This window comes from Propithecus coquereli, unplaced genomic scaffold (genome assembly GCF_000956105.1).
Source record: "Propithecus coquereli isolate 6110/MARCELLA unplaced genomic scaffold, Pcoq_1.0 Scaffold88, whole genome shotgun sequence".
Classification (NCBI taxonomy): domain Eukaryota; kingdom Metazoa; phylum Chordata; class Mammalia; order Primates; family Indriidae; genus Propithecus; species Propithecus coquereli.
The window spans coordinates 9387873-9403400 of record NW_012155062.1 but is presented as its reverse complement, the minus strand read 5'-3'; the positions used below and the strand labels follow the sequence as shown (position 1 = coordinate 9403400).

The 15528-nt window shown below is 41.2% G+C and overlaps 1 protein-coding gene and 1 pseudogene across 1 annotated transcript in view; both read right to left on the bottom strand.

The window, feature by feature from the left end:
• Positions 1-12399, bottom strand: part of LIMS1 (LIM and senescent cell antigen-like domains 1) — a 92935-nt gene extending 80536 nt beyond the window's left edge. Inside the window, exon 1 of the mRNA XM_012664296.1 lies at positions 12377-12399. The gene's annotated coding sequence lies outside the window, so the exon portion shown is untranslated. The remainder of the gene's footprint in view (positions 1-12376) is intronic.
• Positions 383-1445, bottom strand: LOC105826309 (annotated as a pseudogene).
• Positions 12400-15528: the final 3129 nt, after the last annotated feature.

Sequence of the window (15528 nt, the reverse complement as noted above, 5' to 3'; positions counted from 1 at the left end):
TACAACACAGCTAGAGAATCATGTTTCAGAAAACCTGGTCCATCCCTTCCCAGTCCCCCCCCCCACCCCCCGTCTGGATCTGGCACCCCTCCTCAGGCGGGGCTCTAGCAATGCCTTCTCATTTACACTGCAAGGATCATTTTCTGAGCTGCTTTTTCTAACCTCCTTGAGGGCAGGAACTAGACTCTTACTCATCTTTATGCCCCTTGTGCCTAGCATACACACTAGGCATTTAATAAAGGTTAGCTAAACTGAAGCCTGTAGGAGAGGCACTATCATTCGTTACCTTACAGATGAAGAAAATGAAGCTCAGAGAGAAGTTACATGATTTTATCTTTTTCTTTGGCCCCTGAACTTTTTATTTGCTTCTGCTCCCACTGCCTTAACATCTCCAAACCTTGGTGTCATTGGTCTCAGACAACACTTTGCTGTCTACTATCCTGCAAGTGGTGGTCCTTTGAATGGCGTGCATGGAATGGCTGCTGATCAAGGCATCAACAACACCGAAGTACTCGTCATCCTCCAGCAGGTGGCGGTAGGTGGTAAGCTCATCCTCTAGCTTGACCTTGATGCTCAGCAGGGCCTCCTACTCCTGGACCTGGCACTGCCCCTCTGCCTAGTCTGTGCCAGCTCTGACTCCAGGTGTAGCAGGACCCTGTTGAGCTGCTCCACCTGCATGGCATAGCAGGCTTCCACCTCTCTCAGGGTGTTCTCCAGGCTGGCCTTCAGACTCTCATGGAGTCCATTAGATCTCCAAGAATTGGACTGTATGTCTCAGCTCCATGAGCGACATCTCAGCAGCTCTGATCTTAGCTGACTGTGAGGTGACTGCTGGGTGCTCTCCTCAGTCTGGGGGGCCAGTACTTGTCCAGCGCCTCTCAGTTCTTCTGAGCCAGCTTGTCGTACTGGGCTGGATGTCCACTGTGATCTTGCTGAGGCCCTGAGATCTGGGGTGTCTGCCTCCATGGTTAACCCACTGCTGGCAATCTGGGCTTGTAGGCCTTTTACCTGCTCCTTATGGTCTTCTTCACGAAAAGCAGCTCCTCCTTGAGAGCCTTGATCTCTGTCTCCAGCTGTAGCCAAGTGACCTTGCAGAGGCCATAGATATCACTCTCCACAGACTGGTACATGGCCAGCTGTCTCATACTTGATAAAAGTCATCAGTAGCAAGATAGACACTGTCAATCTGCAGAACTATGTGCACACTGTCCACAGAATTTGCCAAGATCTAGGTCCTCAGGAACTTGATGGTCTTGAAATTAATGCCTCCAGTCTCTGCCCTGGGGTCCCTTCTTCTCTAGGTGTTCCTGGATTGTGTTTTCCAGCCTCTGATTGTCAGTCTCCAGGCTCCTCACTCTGCCCAGGTAGGAGGCCAGGTGGCCATTCAGGTCTTCTGTGATCTCCTCTGTCTGGATGCCCTCCAATCCCGCCAGACCCCCAGCCATCCCCACAGCCAGGCCCCTGGACCCCCAGCTGCCCCAGAAGCCAGTAGAGCTGGACATAGAGATCCAGGAGCCCAAGGTTCTGGCACCTACATAGAGCTGGCTGTGCTGCTGGGCTGGACAATGTGGCTGGACAACTGGACAGAGCCCAGGGACTGGTAGTTGGTGGAGAAGGGGGTGGAGCAAGTGGTGAAGTACATGCTGTCTGGGGAGGAAGGCAAGAAGACAGGACTCAGATTCGGGCCCAGGTTACATGACTTTAAAAGTCACCCAAGGAAAAGCCTAAGAGGAGAACCCAGAATGCAAAAGCTAAATTAAAAGTCCTTTTCCTGACAGCAGAAGGCCTCTCAGAGCTAAGCATGGTGGAAGAAGGGAAGGTGCCTATGTTTTCCCTCTGTAACTTTAGAGCCTGACAAGGTGCTACCTGGTGCATGGTAGGTGCTCAGTAAATACGGGTGGGCTCACTGTGACTGCAGAGGCCACTCCTGCAACAGTGGGTTTGCTTCTATCCAGCAGGTGGAGCTACAGCTCCATGTCACTTCCAGCTACCCTCTGAGTGCCCTGGGATAAGAGCCAGCCTTTTTCACCCATTCCTTGCCATACTTCTTTTTTCCTTTGAGTCTCACACAGAAACAAACAAAAAAATCAGGATAAATGTTTACCACAGAATACTCTGAATGAACAGAGATCTATCTTTTAACTTGTTCAATACCCAGTATACTTGCATATCTTCTCTGGCCTTTAAAAAAATCTGGGGTAATTTCACCCAACCTGATTTACCCAATTTATCAAGTGCCACTCAATTTCTCTTCTCTTATATATTCTTCGTAGGTCCTTATTATGAAACACATTTATAAACCAACAAGTTCATCATCATATTCATCTCTATACATATACTTTTCCTGGGTGTCTACTCTATTTCACCTGAGAAAGCGTTACTTTAGTTTGCCAACCATCCTTCATTCTAAAACAAAAAAACTTTCAATATATCCTAACCATTGTCTTAAAGGATTTGAGCTTCTGAATAGGATAAAAAAGGACAGTTACAGTAAAAGAAATTAGTACCACCTATGAGAAAAAAGTGTAAAGTCCCAAGCAAACTTCATTCTTTACTCAATTTACAATTTTGTGGTATTCCCAGAAAACTCAGTGTTTATTGAAACTGTACAAAAGTACTTCATGATCATATCTAAAACAAAGTTAGTTTCTATGCTCAAATAATACACCAAATAATATAAAGCTGTTTTTCTTTCTTTCTTTCTTTTTAAACCAGCACTAAAGTCCTGTGGATGCATACTCCATAACATTCAGCATCTCTAGCCCTAGCCTACTTAATGCCTATGGTGGTACTTCTCGCCCCAAACTATCAAGATAACTACAAGTTAACTCACAAGTTCCCAGCTGCTCTTTAGGGAACAGTTCCAGCTCCACTGAGGACTACTGACCCAGAGGATTTCTGAGACCATTAAGCTCCCTAATGCCAAAAGCAGTGATTAAAGTACCTAAAGGAACCACTTGTCTGACTTGACTCATTTAATAAAATACAATAATGAACACTATTAAAATACTGTAACTAAAACTATTCCAACTATAAATTTAACTTTTTAATCAAGGAAGCCCCCAATTTGAAAATATTTTCAAACTCAGACTAAATTCTGTCCAGAAAACAGTATCATAAAATGGTAAGCCTCTTCTAACCATAGCACCACCAAAGAAAGAGCCCTAAATAGCAGCACTTGGTCCTAAGTGTACCTAAGCTCTGGGAGCCTTTCTGAACTTGGCAAGCTACTGTAAAAGAACAATCTGAGGCAAATACAATTCTAAAGAGTTCATGTGAGTAAGAAGCAATTCCTACACTGGGGAATACCAGACTGAATGAAGTTTAGTGTTCCAATGACAAAACGTCAGAGACTAGCATCTAATGGGAAAATGTGAAAGTGAAATAAACTATTTGATTGGTTTGCATTACAAAATTGCCCTTTTTTAGGTACCTTCTTGGAAAGTCCCTAGTCACACAGTCATATGTTAGCTGGCTGCTTATGATTGGCTGGGGTTAAGTTTTATTTGTAACACAAGCACTTATTAGAAATAAACCAACTTAAGTTTTGCTTATGCATGTAATTTAAACAAAGTTGACATCAGTGGTTTCGTCTTCTCAGGGATCTTTGGGCCTGGTCTCCATTTTAATTTACTTGAACAATAGCCATTCCCCCATACCCACTGAGACCTGAACCTGCCCAGAGTATGGGAGCAGAAGGAGGGGGAGGGGGCGCAGTTTTCAAATTCCCATGGCACTACTGTGGGGAGACTCTGACAGCCCGGGGACACGAAAGAAGAAGGACAACGCTGGCACAGGCCACCATGCTGGAATGAGAGAGCCCCGATGGCAGAGTCTGAATCCCAGAAACAACTCATTGAGAAAGAGCTGTTCACATCCAAGTATTCTCAAGTTAAATGTGGTCTGCTTCGGTACTCCAACTCAACACTTAAAAGCTGACTGAAGGCCCCACTCCGCTCCTGAAACTAGCTTTTCTCCACAAAACTAGCTTTTCGCCCCACTCATCACCCAGTGGTTCTACTGCAAGCCAGAAACATGGAGTCATCCTAACCAACTTAATCTTCTTCACAAACCTCCCAATGTCCAATTGCAAAGTCCTTTCTTCTTTGCATCTTAAATATCTCTGAATCTATTCACTCATTTCCATCCCTACGGACAGAACCTGCTTCTGGCACCGTCACCTTTCACTCGGATTAAGGTAACAGCCTTCTTTCTAATTGGTCTCTGAATGTCCACTCTTTCCTAATCACTGCTCCCAAGCCAGCCCCTCTCCAAGCTATTGCACACTGCCTCTGGGCAGTGCCCCAATCGGTCCACTCTGTTTCAGGTAACAGATCTAGCTGTCCTGACCACATAACAGCCACCTGCCCTGACTGAGGCTAGGGCTTGTTCCTATCCTATGGCCACAACGATTGGTCCTGGTTTGGGTGATGGACCTGAACTAAGTTAATCAGGTTCTATTTCTCAAAAACTATTATAGAAACCTGAGTAGAGACTAACGCTCTACAGTAAGAAGTAGTCAACTAACCAAACTGCCTTACACATTCTGCTGAGATGCTAGGAGTTGCCCTAGTTATTTGCCCTCTCAGAGACCTGTATGTTCAGCTCTTTCTTCAATTCTGGGAGCCATCTCACTGTTTTTCCAACAAATTCCTTTTTAGCTTCTGTTTGCCCGACTGGATCCCTGCTATTTGTAACCAAGGGAGCTTAAGTAACAGTAAAAAATGGATCTGGCCACCCTGCTGCCCCCAGCACTTCCCAGCCCACGGCTTGCCCCACCCACACAGCTGTACCCACACATCTCAGCCTGCTGCCGCTTCCCTCTGGCCTCTGCCTCCTGCTCTTCCTCCTTAGATTGCCGTCTCTGGATGATTCGCATCCATATATGGACTCAGTCAAGATGTTCCTTCCTCTGGGACGTTTTCCCAAAGCCCCTCAGGCTGGACACTCATGCTCCCACAGAAGTTTGGCTGATTCCTCATCAGTCTGACCCCAAGTAAAACTTTCTTATAAGAGGCGATTCTTATTCACAGATGTATCCCCCACATATAGGCACATGCCTGGCAGAGTAGGCTCTCAGTGAATACTTTCTCAAATAAATGAACAAATGAGGAAATTAGAAATCTACTTAATTCAAATTAGTATTCAAGGAAGTGTAACAGAAGTTTAAAAATAACTTGATTTCTCTGGAATCAAGATGCTCTGGACATCCAATTCTTACAAAACTCATTGTAAATTCATTGTATTTTAATATTAATTCATTCTTAAAATCATTTAACTATATGTTTGCTTTGTGAAAATTCAAGCTCTATACTTAAGATTTGTGCACTCTTTTGTATTTTATTTTATTTATTTATTTTTTGTAGAGACAGGGTCTTACTATGTTGGTCAGGCTGGTCTCAAACTCCTGGCCTCAAGCAGTCCTCCTGCCTCAGCCTCCCAAAGTGCTGGGATTACAGGCTTGAGCCACTGCACGCAGCCCCTCTTTTATATTTTACACATCAATAAAATTTTTAAAAACACATTTCACACAGCTGAAAAGCACATTTATAGGCTAGTAATAAGTTCATATGCATGGAAACACCATACAGTGGTAGAAGATATACTGACTACAAGTAAAATTATAGCTTAATCATACCATTCACTAGCTGTGACATCTTTGTTCAGCAAAATTCTTAATATTCAGCTTTACCATCCATAAAAGATGAATAATAACCATTTTGTCTAAATCTCAGGGCTATGGAAAAGATAAAAAGAAATCATAAAGGTGGAAATTCAAACATACGATGTTTTTGTTACAAAATTCTGAATTGCCTCAAAGTGAGTGTTAGTTGAACCCATTCCAAAAAAATCAGATTTTGGAATACTTTGGCATAAAATTGCCTACAACCTCCCATAAATGCATATTGAAAAGTGATGTGAAATAATGAATTCAGGATGATAACCTGAAATTCAAGATTAAATTTATTCTTAAGGAACAAAGAAAAGATATCCCTACATCATTTTTTTATAAACTAGATTAAAAATTATTTACATTTCATGAGCTAAAATAAACATTTCTCATGCTTCTGATACTGAAATGCTTTTAAGAGTTCAGCTAAGGCATTAGCCTTCTAGTTAAAGAACTCTGAGAGAGTAAGGGTAGAGGAAAGCATAGATATTCATTTCTCCATACGGTTATAATACCACCAAGTTATATTAAGCTTAAGATTTGAAAACTATTTCAAAATAAAAGTACTTGCATTTAAAGAGAGTATAACAAAACAGGAATGGATACACAGATTAGAAATACATGAAACAAGTTTTTACATATACAAATGCTAAGAATAAGCTCTGTTAAAAATAATTTAATTGAAGAAGGAAGTTGAAATGAATCATAATTAGAAATTACTGGTGACTATGGCCAGGTGTAGTGGCTCACATCTGTAATTCCTGCACATTGGGAGGCCAAGACAGGAGGACTCCCTAAGGCAAGGAGTTTGAGACCAGCCTGTGCAACATAGTTAAGACCCTGTCTCAGAAAAAAATTTTAAAAATCAGTGGGGCATGGTGGCACATGCCTGTAGTCCCAGCTACTCAGGACACCGAGGCGGGTGGATCACTTGGAGCTCAGGAGTTCGAGGTTGCAGTGGGCTATGATGACACCACTGCACTCTACATTCTGGTCCAGGAGACAGAGCAAGACTCTGTCCCGAAAAAAAAAAAAAAAAAGAACAGAGCCAAAATGATTAGGAAAAAACAATAAATGATAAGTCTCTGTCATTGCTACAAGACTGACATTAACATCAAGACCAGGCCTTTCCCCACTACCAAATCCTCTGCTCATATTACGTCTCATCTACCAGTCACAGAAAAACCTCAAACCTGGCCCGAGTCACCTGTTTCCTGATGCAGGAGCAAGCACATGTGCCCATTAGTATTATCTTAATGTTTCTTCTACCCTGTTAGCAACCTCTTTTGGTTTGGTTTCAGCTACACAATCAAGAATGCTATATCATATGCTATCCAAATATCAAAAATGAATACTGGCCGGGCGCGGTGGCTCACGCCTGTAATCCTAGCACTCTGGGAGGCCAAGGCGGGCAGATTGTTTGAGCTCAGGAGTTCAAAACCAGCCTGAGTAAGAGTGAAATTCCGTCTCTACTAAAAATAGAAAGAAATTAATCGGACAACTAAAAATATATAGAAAAAAAAATTAGCCGGGCATGGTGGCGCATGCCTGTAGTCCCAGCTACTCGGGAGGCTGAGGCAGAAGGATTGCTTGAGCCCAGGAGTTTGAGGTTGCTGTGAGCTAGGATGACGCCATGGCACTCTAGCCCGGGCAACAGAGTGAGACTCTGTCTCGAAAAAAAAAAAAAAAAAATGAATACTACCATATGCACACACATACACAAAAGGAGAAAGACTAAACAACCCTGATGACTCAGGATTGACTTCTGCAATAGTCATTAAAAATCAAAACACAAAATTCTTGAAAGAATTAAAAATAAACAGTGCCTAGAAGGAAGGTGGAGAAAAGGAGGGCTGCAGCAAAACCTGCACTTGTAAAAGTCAATGCTCAGTCCAGACCCCTCTGTTCAGCAGCCTGACCATAACAAAATGGTGACAAATGTGGGAATTTGAAGTAGGAACTGCATCAGAGGAAAAGGGCCTCCACATAAATTTCAAGGAGAACGTTCTCTGATGAAAAAGGAAGAGCCAAAAACATTTGGATGGCTCACACAGCTCTGAACAAAGAGGTACTGTCTCTGCCTGCTGCTGTGCTGGAGCCCTTTGTGAGCCCTAAGGGCAGCAAAACTCTTCCCTGTTTCAAGCTAACTGTAGGAGGACTCATAGTTCACCACACAGTCATCAATACCAAGCTGGCTAACTTCCGTTTTTCATTTTTTGAAGAATGGCTAGTTCATATCCTAAAAAACATATAACTATGTTTGTAAGAGGATCAAAAAGTACATTACCCCAGGTTTAAAAACCCCATTCCCATCCCTCAACTTTGGAGGAGAAGTGATAAATGGTAAAACAAACTAGTCAGGGAAAAAAATCACGTGAGCGGTTATTAACATGATTGATAATTCCAAGGGTATTAAGGCTTGTCACCAAGGAATGCAAAGAACAGCAGGTAATACACAATCCAAAGTAGTAAGAGTATCCTACCAAATTTGGAAGCACACTTACATAAATTATTTAATTTCAACATAAAAAATCACAACACATGGTAAAAATCAAAATGAAATTTAATTAATTCTAAACTCAACTATCAAAAATTTGAAGCAGAATCTCTATTAAGTTTACAATCTGGAACACATTTTCCACAGAAGCCATATAATACATTCCATATACTAAAATCACGACTAACCCACAAAAACTTGCTTAATCCAAAATGTAGCTGAAAAGGAGATGGAGTAGCAGCAGTCAGGGGACACAGGAATCAAAGACTTTGGTTCAAGGATCTAAACTGGTTTACTGGAGATGATGACCTTGGTCAAATCATTTAATATCCCTGAGTTTCACATTTCTCATCTGCATAATAGGTACAGGAATACCTGTCCTGCCAATGCCACGTGGTGTCCAAGCTCAAATGAGACTAGAATACCTGCTGGTCATAAATAGTCATCGTCCCAACTCCATCTCCTCTCAACTCAATCCTGGTGGAGGAGGTGAGAGGGCAGAGGGGCAGTCAGAGGTTCCGTGACCAGGACCTCAAGTGAAGGGTTTGGGTCAGAGCTACTGGAGTCTGCAGAAGGGAAGTCTTGGGCAGTAGAGAGCAGGCAGATGAGAAAAGAACCCCAGCAAAGGCTGCTGTCAAATGCCGACGACAGCTGTCTCTAAGTACCAGGTCATTCATAGCAGAGAATGACTTACACAATCCTTAACTTCAAAGTACTTAAACAAAAGCAATGCCTTCTTTCCAAAGCTTTAATCTCTTCTCTTTTGAAAATCCTTTCTCCGGTTTTGTCTAGCTTTCCACATCCCCTAGAGAAATTTCATCCACTTAAAAATGGAAACTCAATTACAAAACTCATGTACTTTGTACTGTTAGGAAAAGGATATTCAGAGCCTTGGAAAATATCCAGACCTAATCAAAAGCAAAAGCCACATTAAGAGCAGACTTTCAGTCCGTTTCTCTACTACACATAAATAGCACCTTCCTGTTCCCAGACTGATTTCCACTTTTTTTGGATTCGGGCATCGTTTAAACCAGAAGCATGGGGAGTGAATAAAGACTGTAAAGTGTAATAGGAAAAGCCACCTTTATTATCAGCCATTCATGCTTGGTGGCATGAGAAAGGACATTTACCTCTCCTGTTCACTGACTGCCTCTCCCTCCGCCCCTCAGATCTGGGCTCAACTCTGAGACCACTTCTCCAACCACCCTACTTCAACGTGCAATCCTCATCTACTATCCCCATACCCTTCTCTAATTTCTTTCTCTCCACACTGCTTAACACCATGTAATATACTATATGCTTTAGTTATTTATGATTTGTCTCCCTCCTCCCCAACAAAGATGTAAGTGCCATGAGCACAGAGAATTTTGTCAGCTCTGTGTCCTGCTGCATCCCGAGAGCCCAGCCCATACCTGGTCTCTATCAGACATTCAGCAATATTTGTTAATACGGAATACATGTGCATTATTAATAATTCATCCCTGCAGTGGAGCTAGTATTACCTACTTTGTAGGGCTGTTTGAGGATTACCTAGAAATAAAAAATAAAAATGCTGGCATATCATAAGCACTCAACAACTGCTAGTTTCCTTTCATTTCTTAAACCAAAATGACTGGCCAAAAGTTGCAGAACATTTCAAGCAGAAAACTCTGAAAGCCTGGCCAAAAGATCACTGTACCCAGGAGGAAAAAACTGGGAGAAGCAGAACTGCCGGTCAGTGCCACTCAATGGGGCCCATGAGTCACAAGGTTTTGTTGTAAATCTGTAATGGAATCAGAGCAGGAATTAAGAATAGGTATTTAGAAACTTACCAGTTTGACAGAGAAATTTTATATCTGCTGAATCTAAAGAAAAACAATTGGGGTTTATATTCATATGCCTTTTTTTCATTTTTCTAATAACTCATTTTAAATCTCTTTTACAGAAGTATCACTTCACAATAGACTAGAAATTCTTTTTTAAAATCCTCATTCTTCACTACAGTGTGGGAAGCACTGGCCAAACACACACTCAGTCCAACGTGGTCCAGAAAGCTGCAGAGCACCGGCAAAGCTAACTCACACTACAAATTCAGAACTGTAATTTATGTGGATTCTAGGACGAAAGAGACATGGATGAGAGGTGGGTGGGGAGGCAGGCTCAACGGCCAGGACTTGGCCCAGGGAATTAGATCTATCTAGGCCAGTTCCAGAATGTAAGAGAATTCCCTAAGACACTGTTTCTCAGAATGCTTTCCCAAACACTTCAAAGGCAAGAGTCCCAGAGACCGAGAGAGAGAGAGGAGATTACAAAGGGATATGCTTGTTTTCTTGATTCTGGTGACAATGACATGATTCCAAACTTACACAATATGAGCAGCTTATTTTATGTCAACTATATTTCAACGAAGAGAAATTTAAGGAAGGCAAAGGAGAACAGTAAGACAAAAGATGCAGATACAAAGTTAGGGTTAGGATATAAATTTCATGATAAAAAAGCTCAGTCCCTCAAATCCTCTTTCAAAATACCTTTTCTAGTGGCTTTGTAATAGGTCATCTATAATACAACCAGATAAGCTCAACATGTATTTGCTGTGTATATTTTATGACAGTTTTGCCATTGTTACACTGAATTCACATTTTCCAACATTACATCCCCTTACCCACCCTTTGTAAAACATAAGAGTCCACGGTTCCTGGCCTGGAGACAGCTGTTGTCAGGTCCGGTAGAGCTCCAGAAGAGCAGGCGGTACAGAATGAGACAAATTTCAAGACAGTCTCTCAGTTGCCTCCTCCCCACATCAAACAGCTTTCCTAATTAACATCATTAGCCCATGTACCTCCGTCTGTATTTTCTTATCATATAGATTAGGTGCTCAATTGTCAGTAACTGAAAAGTGAGTCTTGAAAGAAAGATTAAATGTTTTGCTTTATTGCCTAAAACACTTATTATTCCTACTTCTACACTGCATTAATAAGCATTTATGCATTTATAGTATTCATATGTTCTGACTGTTTTGTTCACCATAGAAGACTATTCCAATGTAAGGTATTACCACATTTTTATAAGACTATTTTTGTTCTACTTCAGATGAGTAATGGATAATGTCCAATTATGTACATCCATGTTTATTTTCAAAGAGGTATGTTCTCTGTTTGCAAATAGCTCAAAGAGAACGTCTAGCATATTGGAACAGTAGTGGAAGGTGACTCAAAACATCCACAATCACTATTCACACTAATGTGACTGACAGAATCTCTTTCATGGAGCCTCTTGCTATTTTCCATGTAAGCTATAATGTGACAGAGGACCCAGACCTGTAAAGTTTACAGACTATTTAGCCCTCAATTTCTCCATCCTTAAAAAGATCTTTTGGCTGGGCGTGGTGGCTCATGCTTGTAATCCTAGCTCTCTGGGAGGCCGAGGCGGGCAGATTGTTTGAGCTCAGGAGTTCGAGACCAGCCTGAGCAAGAGCGAGACCCCGTCTCTACTAAAAATAGAAAGAAATTAATCGGACAACTAAAATATATATAAAAAAAAAAAATTAGCCGGGCATGGTGGCGCACGCCTGTAGTCCCAGCTACTCGGGAGGCTGAGGCAGGAGGATCACTTGAGCCCAGGAGTTTGAGGTTGTTGTGAGCTAGGCTGACGCCACGGCACTCACTCTAGCCCGGGCAACAGAGCCAGACTCTGTCTCACTAAAAAAAAAAAAAAAAAAAAAGATCTTTCTCCTCCCTGTAGATAACCTCTAGAGGTAATGTAAAAAGACAAGCTTTTGTCTTCTTATTACCACACTTACCATTGGTATGGAAAATAATTACCATTATTTATAAACATTTTATTTTCTCTACTGCACTATAAGTTTCTTGAGGGAAGGACGCACAACATTTATGTCCCTCACAATAAACAATATACACGGATGCTTAATAATATTTGCTACAGAAAGGAAAGGAAATCAAGATACAAACAGAATTTCTGTAACCCAGATTAAAGCCCAGACAGAGACTTTAACAGGAAACTCAGACATTTGAAATGTTTTTAAGTAACTCTGAGAAATATTATCACATTAGGAAAAAAAGCTATATATATTTTTTCAATTAGCTAGTTGAAAGCTAGCTACGGACCATGTTTTTCTGAATTTTTCTAGCTCGCTGAGGGCTAACACTGCAGGGGAGGAGGAGTGGTCTTTGCCTCCCTTCCCCTCCACCACAGGACTGCAGAGCCCGTACCTTCAGTCTGGTCCCTCTTCCTCCAGGCTGCTGCTCAGCCCACTCTCAGGGCTGCTGACCTCGGGCGGAGCTCTCCCCTGCGCACTCCTCCCGCTCTGTGCTGCCTCCCCAGCATGGCCACGTGCCCTCTGAGACACTGCTGCTCCCTCCGCGAATTAAGCCATCACACTATACAGACTACAATTTCTTTGGTTGGCTTTCTTTCTCTTCTGTGTTTGTTTGCTTGTGGGAGTTCAGGGCCTCATTAGTTTGCCATTAAAAATGTTTCCTCCCCCACCACCAACCTGCCAACAACTTCTGGAAAGTTGGTCTCTTCATAGCCAAAGAGACTACAGTATTACTGTAAAGTCTTGATTTGCTTTCCCCACACAAACATAAATAATAGTGAAACTCCCTCTGCTTCTAGAAAACAAGTTCTCAGTTATTCTTTTTTTTTCTTCTTCCTCCTCCTTTTCCAAGTTCTCCATAATTCTTGTGAATATATCACACTAGCAAAGTTTTACATATACCTTTCTCCATTTATGTAGAGGCAAACAAGCTAAAAAACACTTTAGAATTACTTTTCTCCCCAAATAAATGTCTGTGCCCTCTCATCACTCTCTCTCCTTTACCATTAAAAACGGCATAATGGGAAAGGACGGTCTCTTCAACAAATGGTGTTGGGAAAACAGGATAGCCACATGTGAAAGAACGAATCATATACAAAAATCAACTCAAAATGGATTAAACATCTAAACGCAAGACCCCAAACTATAAAATTCCTGGAAGAAAACATAAGGGAAAGCTGCATGACATTGGATTGGGTAGTGATTTCTTAGATATGACACTAAAAGCACAGGCAACAAAAGCAAAAACAGATAAATGGGACTACATCAAACTTAAAACCTCTGTGCATCAAAGGACAAAATCAGTGTGAAAAGGCAAACTATGCGATGGGAGAAAATATTTGCAGATCATGTATCCAATAAGGGTTTAATATTCAGGATACACAAATAACTCCTGTAACGCAAATGAAAAAAATTAAATAACAATTAAAAATGGGCAAAGGACTTGAATAGCCATTTTTCCAAAGATGATATACAGCCCACAAGCATATAAAAAGATGCTCAACATCACGAATCATCAGAGAAATGCATATCAAAACCACAATGAGATATCATCTCACACCCATCAGGATGGCTACTATCAAAACAAAACAACAGAGAATAACAAGTGGGGATGTGGAGAAACTGAAACCTTGTGCATTGCTGGTGGGACTGTAAAATGGTGTGGTTGCTATGGAAAATTGCATGGTGGTGCTTTAAAATATTAATGACAGAACTACCCTTTGATCCAGCAATCCTACTTCTGGACGATGTAAAGCAGGGTCTTCAAGAGTTACTGTTACACCCATGTTCACAGCAGCACTATCCACAATAGCCAAGAGGTGGAAGCAACTCAAGTATCCATCAGCAGATGAATGGACAAACAAAATGTGGCATACATTTTGTGGTACACAAACAATGGAATACTATGCAGCCTTAAAAAGGAAGGAAATCCTATCATAAGCTACAACATGGATGAACCTTGAGGATATTATGCTAAGTGAAATAAGCCAGTGACGAAAGGACAAATACTGTATGATTTCACCTATATGAGGTATCTGGAGTATAGTAAATCCTCATTCAGTGTCATCAATTGGTTCTTGGAAACTGTGACTTTAAGAGAAAGGACATGTAATGAAACCAATTTTACCATAGCCTAATTGATATAAATAAGAGTTAAGTTCCTATGGGTAACATCAACAAACTTTAAATAAAGACTTAAAACATAGTTCTAATACTAAATACTGAAATAAATGTGAGCTATATATACATTTAAGAAAGATAATTATTTACCCAATCTTTGGTGAATCAGTGAGTGACGGCAGTTGTATTGGTTGTGGATTAAAAAAAGGAATAAATATTTGCAAAGAGAAAATTGTAAGAAGCACCTCTTACCACCACGAAGTTCAAAAACAAACAATAACATGGCAGGCTAGCCGAGCACTTTTGTATTGCATTGTTTGTTGTCATACATTTGTATGATTATTGTATACTTTATGAATTTTTATTGTGCAATAATTTGCATTCATTTATTCATTTTCCAACTCAATTATTCTAGTTCAGGGTTGTGGGTGGCTGAAGCCAATGCTGGCAGCTCAGGCCACAAGGCAGGAACCAACCTTGGACGGGGGACATCATCCCATCGTAGAATGCACTCACACACACACCCACATTCACTCAGACTGGGACAATTTAGACACGTCAATTAATTTAATGTGCACATCTCTGGGATGTGGGAGGAAACCCATGAAGACATGGGAGGAATGTCCAAACTTCACATAGACAGTGGCCCTAGACAGGAATCAGTTTTTTTCCTCATCAGCATTATAACGAAATTATGGTGAATGAAACGACATCATTCGAGGATCTGCTATAGTCAAATTTATAGACATAGAAAGTAGAGGACACTTTTATAGTTCGTAAGCGTGATAATTGGGTTTTTATGCTCATGTGTGAGATGTGCCTCTCTCAAACCTTGTTTTGACCTTAGCGGCACATTATCCAATTGATGTGGAGAAGGGAAAGTAGAATGGTGATTACCAGGAGCTGGGAGCAAAGAGGGAACTGTTATTTAACTGGTACAGAGTTTCAGTTCTGTAAGATGAAAAAGTTCTGGAGAACTGTTTTACAACAATGTAAATACACTAAACGGTATGGAACTATAGACTTAAAATGGTTAAGATGGTAAATTTTAGGATGTGAGTTTCTTCTTTTTTCACCTTAATTTTTAAAAAACTCAGCATAATATACTTGAAAGAGTATGGGTTTGAGTTTTATAGACCCAAGTTTGAAACCCTATCAGCTCTGCCACTGAACTGTGTGGCCTTGGGCAATTTACCCTCTGGGAGGTGGTTTCCTCATTTATATAAATAAGGGAATAAATAATATATATCTTAAAAATGATCTGAAGAGTAGATGAGAACTGCTGACATAGAAGACACTCACAGGTGGATTCCTTAATTCTTCTCCTGGGGATTGCATCGGGACATCACCCTCATCAAAGCACCTAACAGGAATTAAAGGCTTACTGAGTCTTGTATTGCTCCAGGCAATTCACTGGGAATGGCA